The sequence below is a fragment of the Electrophorus electricus genome, chromosome 7, assembly GCF_013358815.1.
Source record: "Electrophorus electricus isolate fEleEle1 chromosome 7, fEleEle1.pri, whole genome shotgun sequence".
NCBI lineage: Eukaryota > Metazoa > Chordata > Actinopteri > Gymnotiformes > Gymnotidae > Electrophorus > Electrophorus electricus.
This window is the reverse complement of record NC_049541.1, coordinates 28,553,381-28,570,200: the sequence shown is the minus strand read 5'-3', so window position 1 is coordinate 28,570,200 and position 16,820 is coordinate 28,553,381. Positions and strand designations below refer to the sequence as shown.

The 16,820-nt window shown below is 40.4% G+C and overlaps 1 pseudogene; it reads right to left on the bottom strand.

Annotated features, from left to right (window-relative positions):
• Positions 1-11,123: 11,123 nt before the first annotated feature.
• Positions 11,124-12,375, bottom strand: LOC118241748 (annotated as a pseudogene).
• Positions 12,376-16,820: the final 4,445 nt, after the last annotated feature.

Sequence of the window (16,820 nt, the reverse complement as noted above, 5' to 3'; positions counted from 1 at the left end):
TAGCTTTCTATTATTTATGGAGCACACGACCAGACGGTATACTTGAGAAAACTCGAACAATTATCTACCTAGGGTTAGCTAGTTATCTTTGAGTAATCATGCGGACAGTGTAGCCTAAGGTAACCATGACATGTTAGACCCTATATTGAAAGCAGGAATTGCATTTGAACAATACAAATATGACAACCATAAATGATCTCTATGGGGGGAAAAATCAGGCGGGCAAACTCAGTACTCTACTCGCAGACAGCAGGAATAGCACCAGAGATAGGTAGCCAATTTCTCATCCTGTAGAAATAGTATAAACTATAGTGTGTGGAAGTTTCTTTTAATATTTGAAAATACTGTTTAGCTGAGCGTGTTAAAGTTTGCAAAATGTGTTACAGCTTCATTTAAAGTGAAAGTCACAGAACAAAAATGTCAAAGATCACTACTTTTGTTTGAATTAACCTTTTTGTCTCGCGCTAATTCGTAAAATATAAGTGAGAAGTTAGCCAAAATTGTTCCACGTTAGGATTAGGGTTCCGGTTAGGGTTCAAACTAACTCACGAACCGCTGACAACACAACTCCCGGGCAGAAAGCTCCTTTGCTCGTTTATTCCGGCTCGTATGTTTCATAGCTAGGTTAGCTAGCGTAGCATGGCTAAGCTGCGCGCGAGATAACTCGTTGGCTAATCAAAACAACACGTAGAGAACACAACACTTATTCACCTACTAGTGCACCAAACGTGTGGAGCAGAGCCTTTTATGTTGTGGAGAGGGTTAGAGCCTTTTCGTCCTGCCCAGGTTAGCTACAGTAACGCTGTAGTAGAGTAGCCAGCTAGCTTTAGCTCGCTAAGCACAGCGGTTTGATTCGCTACCGGCTTCGTGAGGAGGGCTAGCAAACCTACCCTAGCTAACTAGTCTGCAGAACTGCACTATCGCAATACACACTACAGATATTGTACTGTGACAGACAACATAATTGAACAACCTTTAATGGACGTATTTCTTTCAATGACACCCAGTTTGCCTTTACCTTTAAAGTAATTATTCGCCTTCTCCTTGAGTTTCTCAGCCTTCGCATTCCGTTCCTCCTCCGCCATCTTCTCACTGCCAAAATCCGTTACGCTGGTCATCAGAACTCGAGCTGGTGTCGTAAATATGACTGAATTTACGACTTTTTTCAAACCAGGTTCAAAAATTACTTAATGGGAAGGCTGTACTAGACCTGAATTATATAGTTTAATAAACATTTTCATAATCTGTGGATGCAGATATTTTACGTATCAATAATAATGATGGTGGTTATTAAAATGGTTTGCTTTGCAATGTTTTGCCCTGGCCTGCAGAGGGCAGCACATGTCTGCTCAATACAGGGAGTGTTGTCATGGGCCTCCTAAAAACCTGTGGTTGTTTGAACGTTTGTCATAACAATATGTGCTAATAACTGCTCAGACATTTTTCTCATTGAGAAACAAGGGTTTTCAATTACATATGGCCTGTTAGTTCCATGAATTTTAAATGTACTTTACATATATGGTCAACCCTTCCTGGCTTTCCAGTTCCCCTATGTTGCAGATTGTTTGGGCTTCTCGTTGAACTGGTTTAAGCACTTGTACTTCTGGGAAATGAAAAGCAGTTGGATCAAGGGAACATATGGGAGGGCAGCGTAGCACAGATGTAGATGTTAGTCACACATAGGCCTGTGATCTGACACACAGCACCTGCCCCCACATAATGTTTGGGAAAAACACCATGTAACTTCAAATTAAAACCACACCAGCTCTCACAGTTATGAGTGCCTCACTGCTTATACACACAAAAACAGCACTGCACCTGTGAACTGTGTGGGCTGTTGAATTCTTTCTTACTCTTCCAAAAAAACAAACAAACAAACCCTGATTTATAAGGTCTGACTAAATTAGAATTTTTCCTCTTTAAAGAACTTGCAACAAATCAGAGCTCTTGCACAGTTACTGTCTTATAAAAAGGGAATGTGAGACATGTTCAACCTTCCTGAACTGGAGTGATATCATGACTCAAAGTAAGATTAACTTGACACAGTCATCCACACAGAAGAGGTATTGGTGGATATAGGGGGTGGGGAAGGAGCCTGACTCACTGGGGACATCCCATGTAGGAGTAACAGAGGCCAGCCACCAGGAGTGAATCACCAGCCTCATCAAACAACCTAAGAAATGACCATCAAAGTGTGAGCAAACTTTCACTCTCTGATGTTTGAGGAGTGAGCCACTCTGCCCGGTGACATTAGAACTTGGCTTTCATTCCTGTTACAGAGTAAACAGTAGTGGGGTCTTGATGCAGGTGAGAAACAGGAAGAGAAAAATGAGTGGAAACGATCCCTGGGAGGGGGGTATGATGCCCATTGATGTAGAACAGACATGAAGGAAGTCAGCGAGGCAGACAGAGGGGGTGGAAGAAAGTCATAGTCATATATTTTCAAAAGGTAATTGAATTTTTTAAAGTTAAATGTCAGTTTTCTTGTGTAACTTTATGTCCACATTTTCTGTAGACTATATCAAATAACTTTAAATTGGAAATATGTATACACAATACTTTTTTATAAAAGGTTATAAAAGTAATATGATGTCATAAATTGGTTATTAAATATTAAATATTGTAATTACACTGAGATTTGAAGATTTTTTCACTAAAAATGACAGACATATAGTTTCTATTTTCATAGGCACACCATTGTATTATAATACAGACTGTAGCTGCAGTTCCAGTATAGTACAGACTGTAGATACAGATAGTTCTTTTTCTGCTACACCAGTCCAATCAATCCCACTGGTTGTGGAATGGTAGTTTCTAACTGAAAGTTAAACCCAAGTGATCCTCAACTGCCTAATTATATGACAGATTTTCTACATAAAATGGATCATGGTGTTATTGCAGTTATGAAAATGGTTATTAACAAACTGAAGTTTAAGAGGAATCCTGTTAAATGTTCTAATGTCTGGGATGTTATTTTACTATAGCAGTGTCTCCAACTCCAGATGTCACGAGGTCCGCACTTTCAGTATCATTTCCTAGTAAAATTAAGGGCAAATAAAATGTCTTATTCTTTAAAGTAGGAAGAAGGGACTCAATCCCATCTGCTGATGTGTGGGTGCTTAATTAATTTACAATAAAGACACTTATCAAATGCTTTATACATGCTATACTTTTGTTTAATAAACAGTAGTCAGGTATCTTAACTGAAATTTTCCTTTTGAACATAACTACAAGTCTCACATTTGACACCCCATATAAATATATAGTAGTTGATGGGCATGAGAAAGTGTGAGTCTATATGAGCCAAGAGGAAGAACCTTAGTACTGTGGTAGAACATTAGAACATTCGTACTGTGGTAGAACATTCGTACTGTGGTAGAACATTAGTACTGTGGTAGAACATTAGAACATTTGTACTGTGGTAGAACATTAGTACTGTGGTAGAACATCAGGACATTCGTACTGTACTAGAACATTAGAATATTAGTACTGTGGTAGAAGATTACTACTGTGGTAGAACATTAGAACACCTGGTGGAGCAAAGTACTAGTATCATGAAGGTTGTGGGTTTGATTTCCAGGGAGCATGCATGCTATCAACTGATAATTGTATGTACGTTGCTCAGGATAAAAATGTTTGCTACATTCTGAAAATGTAAGTAACGTAAATGTTAGACATTCCAGTGAGTTGGCAGTGTTGTTGCTTACAGTCACCAAGCACCTAACATTTTAAGAGCGTATACATGGGTTATTAATACTCTAATACCCAAACCTGTTAAGTGTGTATACATGGGTTATTAACACTCTAGTACACAAATGTTCTTCTGACAAGACACACAGAGATCCAGGAGTGAAATGTAAATTTATGAACTCCTCCACCCTGCCTCTTGTGTGCCAATATCCCACACCCATATATGTTACATATGGCTGGAGTTTTCCCACACAAAGTCATTTAAATATTTTCTTTTCCTTTCAGATCCAAAGTCAGGCAGGGGCCTTTTACAACCTATAACACATCATGTCTGAACCATGGAATTAACACATTCTGCATTTAAATACTTATATTCTGACTGCACTATCTTTGCAGACATCAAACACGGTTCTGTTTTTTGGTGGTGGTGGGGGTGGGGGGGAGGTTGAGTAAATGACCATGGTGTATGAAAATGTAGGTAAAGCTATGCTGTTCTCTGAGTGATAACTAATGAAAAAAGTGCAACTCCTCTCCTATCATCTTGTGTGTCTGGTAAGGTGTGGGTGCTTGGAGTCTGGTGGAGGGAAGGGCATTTATTATAATCACAAGTATTTTTTAAATAGGTATCAGGGGGTGAGGCCCGGCCAAGAAGCAGTTCAAAAAGAATCAGAGATAAGTCACTGTTTGAGTAAATAAATGCTGATTTGTCCAGTCACACCCTTCCGCTCAACCCTCATCCACCCCCTCCCCCCACCACCCAGCTCTCACTTTCTCTCTTCATTTCCTTCTTCAAGCTTTAAAACATGGCTATAATGGGGGAGGGGCTGTATGCTCTGTGCTATTTTGAGGCTTTTAATGGCATTCAGTTTGTCTATCAAGCTATATCAGGGTGAGTTTGTAATGCCCCATCATGACTGTGTATGTTAAGGTGTCTTGATGGCATATTACAGGTGCTGTGTGGTGCAAAATGTAAATGTACTATGTAAATCAGTTTTATGAAATGTAAATGTCTTATGTAAATGTAAATGTAATATGTAAATATAAATGTCCTATGTAAATCAGCCTTTATGAAACTGACATTGAATGTTTAGGAATGAAAAACAGAAACTGATGTGGTGAAAAAAAAAAACTATATAATGCATACCTGACTGAAAACACAGCCTTTTTAACTTTCATTGTGTATACACACACACACAATCAGAGAGAGACACTGAGAAATGGAAGAAGAAAGAGTGTGCATGTTTGCAGTTTTTTAAGCATCTGTTTACATTTCTCATGGAGCTGTTTAAGATGCAGGGTATTTACTCAGTGGATGTTCTGAAGTATGCTGAACTCCTCCTTGCCATGTGCAGTGGATGTTCTGAAGTCTTTAAACCCTAACCCTAACACTTTCCCTAACCCTAACACTTACCCTACCCTTCATCCTGTCTGCCCAATGGAGTTTATAGACCCATTACACCATTCAGATAAATTTCTACAAGTGGCAGATTTAGAAGCTAGACTGGTAGATAAGATATGTCTTAATTAGAAGTAGTTTTTTATTTGAATTTTAGGCCTATTCCCATTACCTAAATCAGTGTTTTGCTTTACAGGGGTTCCTGGCATCAACTATTTTTTGTCAAAATTGCTACTGCCGGTCAAAATTTCATTTTTGCTATGAGAACGAATATGATTAGTTTTTAGGGCTGTCTTGTTTCTAGGTTTACCCTTCATTATTATGTTTCTGATGCTAAAGCAGAATGTTTGCCTTCATTTTAAACCTCAATTCAATGAGGATACCTATTGACTGTTATGAGTTCTAAGGCAAGCTCATGGTGACGGTAATGCTGGGTTATGTGAGTTAAGATCTAGCCACAGTAGATACCCAGCCATGGTAGAGCCTCAGGACCAAGGCATCATTTTTTATGAATCTCCCATGACATAAGTGAACCCCGCTTAACTGTAAAACTTCACTTTATGAGTTAATGTTTCCATTACTAAAACAAACAAATAAGCAAACAAAGGGTTTAGTGAGTCTCCATGGACATCCACTAGCCTGCCCAGGGGGACAGGCAGGACATCGTGGCCCCACTAATTTCTAGAGTTATGTTTACCCTTTAATTACTCGTAAACTCATAATGTGGATCTGTGGAGGGTAATGGGGGGGAGAGGATTCTTGTGTTTTATTTAATGAAGCCATAATAGCTCCCTCCAGGTCCGCTGGTACTGCATAATCATTATGACGGATTAAGAACACAGCAGGCCGTGAAGATGGGCAGGATACAGAGGTGAGCCGTCGTTGAACAACACAGACGTTTATTAACACGGAACAAAATGAAACTAAAACATGAAGAACGGCATTATGCTAGCAAGACAAACACAATAAACGGCTAAACACAGTGAGTGGCAGAAGCAAAGGTAACAATAGAGATATGTGAGAAAGATGGAGTGAAACATAGACAAAGAATGACTATAACACAAGGATGTAAATATACGTTATCAACCACTTTAAAGAGGGACAGGTGTAACACATAACTGACTAACAAAGGAGGGGCGTGGCCATGTAGACAGACAGACACACACACACACACACACACACACACACAAAGAAGATATCACACGGACATGGGGAGCAGTCAAGGAGGAGGGGCCAGGTTGTGACCCAAGCTAAATATATAATGTACATAAATAAGATCAGTTCTAAATATCTAATTTACATAAATTATGTCAGTTCTAAAAACAAACAGTGGAGTAAAATATATGACACTTCTCAAAAGCCAGCATGAGGATATGCAGGAACAGAGCATTTTGGGGGATTTGTCAGACTCTCTGTTTGGCTTGGGAACTTGTGAGAGACAGGTAACCGCGTGAACCTTGGCTTGGCCTTTTCCCTACTGTCCTGTCCTCCTGTTGCTTTCCTCCACTCTCCCTTCTCAGCAGTGGTTCTCATTTCCCCTCACTTCCTTCCTGCCTCCATGTACAGGCAATATGTCACCTTTGTAACTACCATTTTACTTCTCCACTTTGACATCAGATGTGGACGAGTGTCCACTAACACACAGAGACCATATCTGTCCCCAGCAGGATGAGAATCAGCCATCTCCCACTCACCCTCCCACTCAGACACCTCCCACTCACCCTCCCACTCAGACACCTCCCACTAACCCTCCTACTGAGACACCTCACACTTACCCTCCCACTCACAGACACTAACATCAGACCATTGTTCTCAGTCTGCCACATGCTGTGATGTTTGTGTATTTTCTTCCACTTTATTACTTTTGAAGCGATGACCACTGCCAGCCTGCAGTGACAGCATGCATGGCAAGTGACTCAGGCTGCACCTCTGTATGCCATTCTAGATGACTGTCTCCTAGCGAACCATGCAGTGTGTATGGCTGTGTGTGAGTACACAGGGAAGCAAAATAACCCACTGCACAGTTTTCAGATGTGCCGTTAGCAAGTAGAGCAGCTGCTTAACAGGGCTGAGGTGAGCAAAGTGTGTGTAGGTTTTTAAAAACATTTTTCAACAAATTCTCCCACACAAAATTCATCTCACAAACACAGCCACACATATGCAATTATACTTCTATCCCTTGTGGCACAAAAAAACTAAGGCATTCTCAAATAGAAATATTAAAATATATAATGTGTGTCAGGGTTAGGGTTAGGGTTAGGTATATAACGTGAGTGTTTTAGGGTTAGGGTTAGGTAAATAATATATGTGTGTTAGGGTTAGGGTTAGGTAAATAACATAAGTGTGTTAGGATTAGGATTAGGTATGTAACGTAAGTGTGCAATTAATACTCATACTGGAGAATGTTGGAATTAGTGTGAAACCCATACTGCCAGAAAATGATTTATCACTTCTTCCTCACTGGGTGGCCTACAAAAGGGTAGTCATGGGATAGTCTCTGAAAAAATAGTGGGAACATTTCAGCTAATTGTCCACATAGTTAGACAAGCACAGTCTCCAAGACACTGTGGGAATATTTGATCTGATTGTCCACATAGTTAGACTGACTATCACAGTCTCTAAGACTGTCAAAACAGCTCATCACTCACTGAGTCATCAGAAATTATTTTATCCCCTTTAGGGCCATGCACCAGGGTTATGGTTATGGTTAGGGTTAACTCTACGACACAATGTTTCATTAACTTTCTGAAGAAAATGAGTGCAAGTGAATTATGTGTTTAGTGCATACAGCGAGGAGCTCTGTGGTGTTTAATTGTGTAAAAAAACTTACAAGCAGTAAGATGGGGGAAAATCCCATCCAGGTTTGATCATATATGAACTCAATGCTCACCATAAGCCTAACTGTAACCCTAACCTTAACTGTAAACCTAAGTGTAACCCTAACCTTAACTGTAACCTTAACTGTAACTGTAACCCTAACTCACTGCTCACCTTGCTTGTACTACAGAAAATACAGTTACTACATGACCAAGAAGCCTGTTAGAGACCAACAACGTGCCAAAGAGTACTAGTATTGGTCACAGAAAATTGATGAGATGTGTGATTGTGTGTGTGTGTGTGTGTTGTGCGCACGTGCATGTATGTGAGTGTGTGCGTGCATATGTGTGCGTGCGTGTGTATTATTTCTGAGTCTGTGTGTACGTGTGTGTGCATATGTTATGTATGCGTGTGTGTGTTCATAAGTTTTTGTGTGCATGTGTATGTGTGTGTTTGCATGTGTGTGTGTGTGTATGTGTGTTTGTATACATGGTTGGGAGCTCGTGGGGGGAAGTGACTGTGCCACTTGGTCAGGCACTGACTGGCATGAATAAAGATCTAGTGGTCTTGCTCTATTTAACTCCCCCTCGAATCACCTTCCTCTGTATGTGTGTGTAGGTGTGAGAGACTGAGAGAGTGGGGGAACTGCTTATATATACTTATGTTTACACATTTATCTTTTATTACTTATATGTGACTGCTTCTCTAATTGTGTGTGTGTGAGTCTGTGGGAGTATGTGTGCGACACTGTGTGTGTATGCATGAGACTGTACGCATGTCTGTGTAAGACTGTGCAGGTGTGAGACTATGTTTGTGTGTATGAAACTGTGCTTAAGACTGTGTGTGTGTGTGTGTGAAAGAGAGACTGTGTCTGTGTGCATGAGACTGTGCGCATGTATGTGTATAAGAGAGGGTGTGCATGAGACTGTGTATGTGTGTGTGACACTGTGTGTGTATATATTCATGAGATTGTGTGCCTGACTGTGTGTGTGACTTGCGCATGTGTGGGACTGTGTGTGTGTATGAAACTGTGTGTGTGTATGTGTGTGTGAGACTGTGTGTGGAATGATTGTAAGTCCCCCCAAAGGCAACTTTAACTTTAATTAGAGCCACTACTTCTCTACCCGTCCTTCTCTTCCACACCATATCGCTTCTTGGAATTGAGTTGCATCAGATTCAATCCCTTCACTGAAAGCAGGTGGGGAAACGTCTTGCTGCTTTCTCATACTTGAGCAGGTTTTATTACACATATATGAGAAAGCAGTTATCCCACACAGTCAGGAAACACCAGAGAGGCGAGCACTAGATAGATATGTTGATATACATCTATCCTGGCCTTTTAAACAAAAAGTTTCTCGGCATACCTGTTTTTTTTTTTTTTACCGCACACATACACACTCATACACCCACCCACCCTTACACAACACCACATATACACACCCACCCATTCACACAACCACACATACACCCCGACCCATACACACAACCCCCCACACACAACCACACAGACAGCCACACATACACCCACACACCCATACATAACACCACATATACCCACACCCACTCATACACAACACCACATATACACACAACCACACACACACCAACCCACCCACCCTTACAGAAAACCACACATACATACAACCATTCATACAGCCACACATACACAACACCACATATACACACAACCACACATACACACACATACACCAATACACACAACCACACGTACACACACCCATAGACATAACCACAAACACACACACACCCATACATACAACCACACATACAAGTGGTTTGTGTGGAGTGACAGAAGGACTGCATTATGAAATGGTCAGAAAGAGAAGGAAGTCACAGGTCCATGGGGAATTGAGAGAAACATTAAAGAGAAGAGAAGATAGCAAGAGAAGAGGAAACACTGAGAGAGAGAGGAAGAGAGAAGAAAGAAAAAGAGACAGAGGCAAGAGTAGAGAGAAAGAGTAAAAAAAAGAAAGACAGTGAGAAAGAGAAAGAGAGTGAGAAACTGTACCCACCAGTTCCACCTCCACACCAGTGTCACTGCATCTACCAGCTCCACCTGATCCTAGATCAGTTTTATATTGTGAGGCTTGACTGCTGGAAAATATTATATACATGTGACATCACACATAGGACATCACGTCATGGACTCATCACACTCGCTAAACAAATTAAACAATGTTGTCCATAAAAAGTAAATAAATGTAAAATGAATTAACTGTATTGCAGATTTTTACAGTAATGTATCTGTGATGTAATTGCTGACACTTCATTACTCAATTTTAAATTAGTTTCAGTAAACTAGTACCAGAGTTTTCTTGAGTTACTTTCTGAAAGATTAATTTCAGCCAAACTAAGTTTGTCATTGTCTGAGGATCTAAAAGCTAATTCATAGCATTTTCCACAAATCTATGCAGCGATCATTATTATATTATTATCATACTGTCATTATTATCATTATCATTATCATATCATTATTATATCATTATACATTCAACAACATGATACCTATAGTGCTCAAATCATTCTGGAACTATAACAACTCATAAAGTCAGTATCAGTGATGCGGAAGTAGATAAGTGTCATGTGCCTAACTCTGACCCTAACCCTGACCTTAACCCTAACCCTGACCCTGAGCCTAACCCTAACCCTAATCCTAACCTTGACCCTGACCTTAACCCTGAGTGTTACACTAGGGTGCACTGTGTGATGAGCCAAATGTTTTCCTGAACACTTCTATGATTTTTTTAAAAATCAGGGGCACATGAAAAAGACAAATAAAACATGTTGAAATTAGCCTGTGCTTGAATACATCAGAGAAAGAGAACTTTATATAACGTTGAGCGGTTCAGAGGCGGACGCATGTGCGGAGAAGAGTGAGATTTATTATTGGAAAATCCAAAATCAGAGTCATTGTAGCAGTCCAGGGTCATAGAGCCAACACGGAGAGTACGGGGATACATAATTAAACAAACAAAACACACGAAGGCAAACAGGGGAAGCAGGCTATAACGAAGGCTAGGAAACACAAAGTCTAAGAAAAACACAAAGGCACAGAGTACAAAGAAACACAACCATTTGAATAAATATGCAATGAACAGCATCGACACCAGTAACATGACAGGGTTTAAATACATGAACTTAACAAGGTAGAAACGAGGGACAGGTGTAAGCAATCAAACAAGGGGCAGAGAAAATGAAACTACAGCATGGAACTAAAATAACACAAGACAGGGAAAACACGGAACACCAAAGCTGGAAGGGACTAATCAGGACACTTTAGTTCAGGGGGTGTGTACAAGTTGAGAAAAACAGAATAACAGACAGACTCTTCTTTTAAAAGTTTTCTTAGGGTTTATATTTAATACCAGAAATCCGTGATATCAAGAGATATCATGAGTCCAAGTACTACATCCTAGTACTACATCCTGCCACTGTAGTGGGGATGCTCATACATGAGCCAGTGGCCGTCCAACACGTGGCAGAAGTAGCAGCTGCCGGTCCAGTGGTAGCAATCAGTGAAGGAGTCGCAGTTGTCTGTCACCTCTGGCCAATAAGGTTCTCCCTGTCATATATCACTCTGTAGGCTCCCTGTGCTGTTTGAGAAGAGAACCAAGCCTGTCACATTGGTAATGACGCTGTTGTAACATGTCCGTTCACTAACCTAAGTCAGATCTAAAGTCCTACCATGGAGATCAGGCTGCAGGACCTGGGCCAGCTGCTCCCACCCCACAGGCCCAGGCAGTCTGTGTACACGCTCCTCCTGTGGAAGTGCTGGCTGCCCATGTAGTTGGTGTGGTCATAGACCATCCAGCAACCACTCTCCACCCTGCAGGAGTGACAACAGTTTGCCTACCCTTCCCATGGTCATGATGCGTAGGCATAAGAGCTGACGATCTGATAATCAATGTTGTTTCTAGCTGGTGAGCTGACCCTGGATCTGGGTTTAACCCTGGCATTTATACCTGATCCAAAACCAAAGAACATGTACTGCCTATTGTGAAAATCCCTGACCAAGCAGCAAGGACCCATGCAGGTCCTTTCCATGTGCTTAGTCTCCAGAAGCCTTTCGAACAGATGCTGTGTGAAACATAGTGTGACCTTGTCCTTTAGGTCTTTAGATTCTGAATTACAGGTTTGGTCCTTTTCCATTTCAACATGCATGTTTTGAGCATTTGTTGCTTGAAAGTTTTATGAGAGCACATATTACACTCTATTACATATTACGTAATGAACCATGTCCGTGTTATGCATGACATTAGAGAACACTGTTTAGTTTTGAACAAGTTTGACTGGGGGATGCCCAGGACATTTTACTCTCATTAACTACTGCACCTCCCCCAGGGCCCATCTGTTTCAAGTCCTTTGAAGTTCCTGCTTCTTTAAGACTGGGGATTTACCCTAAAGGGACACCTTTCCTCAAAGGCGTGGACTTGGTTGGTTTCTGGAGCCATGGTTGGTTCCACTCCTGATTGAGCTGATGCTAGATTTAGCCTGCTCACTGACCTCTCATGCTCAGGCTGGGCACAAGTGCTAACTGTATGATAGGGCTATACATGGTTTAGATATTATTATCTTGTAGCTATAAAGATGTGGTTGCCCTCTGTCTGATGCTACTAATAATGCTATTAATATATCATTACTAATGAATGGCATTGCATTCATTAGTACTATGACCACTAGCCAATGGTTTATTATTGTTCTATTAGAATCACCCTTCTTTTAGAGGCAGACAGGCCTCTACATGATCTACTGTAAGTGTTAGACTTCAAATAATGGTCACATAAATGGTTTTATATGAAATACCACAAAAGGGGTCAGTGAAATATAAATATTATAGAAGCCAAGAAGCATCTCATCCAGAAAGGAACCCTCCATAGTCTTTTCTACTCCTGGAAGCTTTGTTGACCAAAAACAGCAAAACTGTTTTCACTCACTATGACTGTGACTAATAAGCACGTATGACTGTTCGTTTACCCATTTTGGGTTTCACAGGGAATTGGAGCTGCTCAGTAAACACAACATCCCACCCCCACCGTATCTACTCTGACTGTTATGTGACAGATGTGTGTATGTGTCCTTGGAGTTAGTGCTGCTTGCTATGACACTACATTAGTTAGTAGGTGTTAAAGGCAGGCTGTGACTGAGGGAACAGCGTGGAGCTCTGGCTGAACTCCAGCCAGAAGGTCAAGGCTAAAACAGGTCAGCACTGTGCTGAGGAGAAAATCAACTCAGCAGCTTGGGGGAATTTCCTGACCCACAAAACCTCAATGAACTCATCTGACCCCAGACCCTCTGACCCCTGACCCAGCTGCACTCATGCCCATTTGACTTCTGTCCCATGGATCAATGAGAAGAATGAATTTTAAGTGTTTACACAGGTCCCAAAAATCTCATAAATCTTAATTCCTCTCATGAGAGAGAGAGAGACAGGAATGGAGAAACGATAGAGGAGAGAGATTCAAAAGCTTGAAAGAGAGAGAGAATGAGAGAAAATCTCCTGCTGGAAGGGAGGAAACAGAGCAGGAGGTGGAATGAGAGACAGTCACTCTACAGATATAATTGTGATCTTTCTTTTTATAGGACAACCATCTCACCAAAGCCCAGTAAATGAGTCATGTTTAACCAGGCCTCTCCACACACACCACACTAAAGGGGCCAGACAACCTCAGGCTGACTCATGAGTCAAACACCAGATCCACTTAAGAAAATAGACATCCACATGATAAACACTAGCCGAGGTGTCCGACACAATGCCTAATACAGCATAACAGCTCTAGACACATTGACATTCCTGCTCAAGGGAGCCATGTTCCCACACTTGCACATCCTCATTACAATGAGAACAATGAGGACAGTATAGAACAAAGTCCTGAGAGGATATGAATATGCTGAACCCTGAGTATGCAGGCTCAAATCCTGAGGACACACACACACACACACACACACACACACACACACACACACACACACACAACCACCCATCATACTCCAAGCATTCTTCCTCTCTGATTTACCCTTTGATATGAAAACTCTGGTTTTCTTTCTCCAGAGATCAAAGGCACATCACTTTGATCCTCAACATAAGAATCTGTAATATCTGCTGTGACCAACACAGGCTGGTCTGGAGACTGACTATGAGGAATCTAATCTAACCATTAACACACAATTTAATGATTCATTCTTGTTTTCTGTCTACTAAATCATGAAAGAAAGATAAATAGATTTGCTGTGGTCTGGTGGAGGTGTGTGTGGTCCTGTCTGCTGTTTTTTCTTTTCTTCTATTCTGCACCCTTACTCATCCCCTATCACACATTGTGTGTAGAACACAAAGGGAAAAGGAGTGTCTTCAAAGTGCTTTACTTGCAGTAAAGAGGGAGAGAAGATGTGCTTTATTAAGCAAATCTGTGATAGCCATCTTTCCATGATGTGTGCAGGTGTGAAAGAGATAATGAAGAGAAAGCGATGGAATACCAGCAGGACAGAAATGGTGAAAGGTTTAGGGTTAGGGTTAATGTTTAGGGTTAAGGTTAGGGTTTTTGTTTAGGGTTAGGGGTAATGTTCAGGGTTAGGGTTAAGTTTAGGGTTAGGGTTAATGTTTACAGTTAGGTTAATGTTTGAAAAAGGTTTTGTTTCAACTTTCTTGGTTAGGTTGGGGGCTGATAACATTGTACTTTTAAAGTGTAAAGTGGTTCACACATTTCAGCAAAATTTGCATGCGATTTCCCATTTGAGTGAGAAAATAGTTTATAGGTACAATATATGTTGTACCCTGTTTTCCTTTAGGAAATACACCCACACCCGTCTGAATGCACCAGCCACTTCGGTCCTCAAAGAAAACAGTTGAATAAAATAATTTCTTCATTTTTTGGATGTGGTTCACTTCCTCTCACTCTGTGAGAAAGGATATAACAAACTGCTGTTTAAATATGTATGTGTGTGTATGTATGTGTGTGTGCGTGTGTGTGTGTATGTGTGTGTGTGTGTGTGTGTGTGTGTGTGTGTCCATGCATGCACGGTTTATTAAAATCTGTCTCATCTAGAGATTTGTTGAAGGCCAAGAATAATTTAAAACAAATAAATGGAAAAAATAAATTAAAAGATAGATAAATAAAAATATAACTAACCATGCAATATTAACAAGTTATATAGCGTATTATTTGTACTTTGGGATGTGTCATCTCGATGGGTAGAAATTTGGTCTTAATTGACCTTTCAGTTAACCTATTCATAAATTAATTATTTGTATTTATTTTAAAATATTCATTCCTTTAATGTCTCTCTTAAAATTATTTGAAGAATGCAATGAGAAATTATTTTACTTTTCTTCTCTTTTAATTTGTTTTGTCTTTATTTTATGTTCTTCCTTTTTTTTCTTTTCTTTTTTTCTTTTAATTTTAATACTTTCCTGAGGTGACAGATCTCAGGATGTGATTACTAATCCTCTATTCATTCTGTTTTCTGTAAAGCACTTTGTAAACTAAGACCTCTTGGTAGTAGTAAACCCTACAGAAACTGAGATGAGATGAAACATATGAATGGAAGATCATTTTAAGAGCTTGCATGCTAATTAGATCTCATTCCATTTAGCTAATTCCAGATGAGTTCCTGTTTTGGTCATGTTTTATTGGATATACGGGAGTGGGGGGCTGAAAGAGAAGTACCTTCAGGGTACCCCCTACAGTTATCACACTGTATACACAGGGGACATAGCACACACATGGTTAGTTTGTGCTCTGCTATTTATAACCAGCAACAGCTATAAACTAAGCAATGTTTTTAAATGTTATGTTTACATCATATTTCAGAATTCCCGTGTCCTAATAGTTATGTTAGGAACAGGGTCTCACGGGGTTATTGTGTTTATGCTTTGGTCCCGGTGTAAGAAGTGTATGTGTGTGTGTGTGTGTGTGTGTTTATGTAATAATAGTGGCCAATGGAAACACACCCTTCTCACCACTCTACACTTAATTAATAGCTGAAGCCTAAGATCTGAAAAAAGTGTAATTACACTGTAGATGTTGTTGTCGTCTTTCAGAAAAAAAGGAGGAAATCTAGATTTTTTTTAAGACAGGGTGGCATGTTCATTTTCATCCTTTCATATTTAACAGTAAAACATAAACACTAACTTTAATCTTAGGTTTGAAGCTAAGCACTGGTTAGCTTAATAGATATACTAATGAAAGTTGTGTTCATTAGGCTAATATAATTGTCATGAGTAATGTTTGTGAGTGAGCCCTGAGGCCAAATGTCACTCTGTAATGAAAATATTTCATCCAAAGCCGTTCTGTGTAATAAGAATCAATTTGCTAATTCCACATCTAATACTGCCAAATACCTGAAGCTTTTCAGCAGCTTGGTGAGCTATGACATACTGCAAGTCTTCATTCTGAGGTAGCAAATAGGTTTCAGAGCAATATCAATAATTTTATTAGGAACATTTGGCTTAGCTGAATAAAATGCAGATAAAATTGCAAAGGTCTCTATGAAGATATAATGGAAGAAGTGAATCAAGATGATTGTGAGAGAGAGTGTATGTCTCAGGGGTTATTCACTTATTTACTGCTCGCTCGCTCGCGCTCTCTCTCTCTCTCTCTCTCTCTCTCTCTCTCTCTCTCTCTCTCTCTCTCTCTCTCTCTCTCTCTCTCTCTCTCTCTCTCTCTGTGTGGCACGCATGTGTGTGTCCGTGTGTGCGTGTGTGTGTGTAAGCCCTTCCTCCACAGACCCTGTGTTAAACCCAAGCGCTGAGTGAAGCACTACTTGGAACAGGGTCCTGGGTGCTTTATCTGCCCAGTGGGGCTCCTATATTAGCACTCTGAGAGATTTATGTGACACTTGACAATGGCATTATTATCAGTAGAGCAAAAGCAGGTGGTCAGCATAGCTGCTGCTGGGAGGC